The sequence below is a fragment of the Branchiostoma belcheri genome, unplaced genomic scaffold, assembly GCF_001625305.1.
Source record: "Branchiostoma belcheri isolate BF01 breed outbred unplaced genomic scaffold, Haploidv18h27 scaffold123, whole genome shotgun sequence".
NCBI lineage: Eukaryota > Metazoa > Chordata > Leptocardii > Amphioxiformes > Branchiostomatidae > Branchiostoma > Branchiostoma belcheri.
Genome location: NW_017802636.1, coordinates 254436 through 254793, shown reverse-complemented (window position 1 = coordinate 254793; position 358 = coordinate 254436).

Here is a 358-nt window from a genome sequence, read left to right as displayed (position 1 = left end):
AATTTCCCCATAAAGTATGCAAATCACATCCATATTTGCATAATTGTCACATAATTATATCAAGCATCACATAAGCTACCTACATACCAAAAATCACGACGATCCGTCAACCGGTTCTTGAGTTATCCTCTTTTGAATATTTTAAAACAGATAGCCCTGCAGTTCCAGGGCAACCCGCTAGGGGGCCCAAACTTACGTCACTCCTTTCCCAGCACAAGAGCTACCTACCATCCAAATTTTGTCACCCTAGCATGTCTGGATCGTGAGATATCAAAACCGGAAGTTCAGCTGCAGTACCATAACAAGCCGCTAGGGGGCCCAAAATCTAATCATTTCGAGCTCTCATCAAGACCTACCC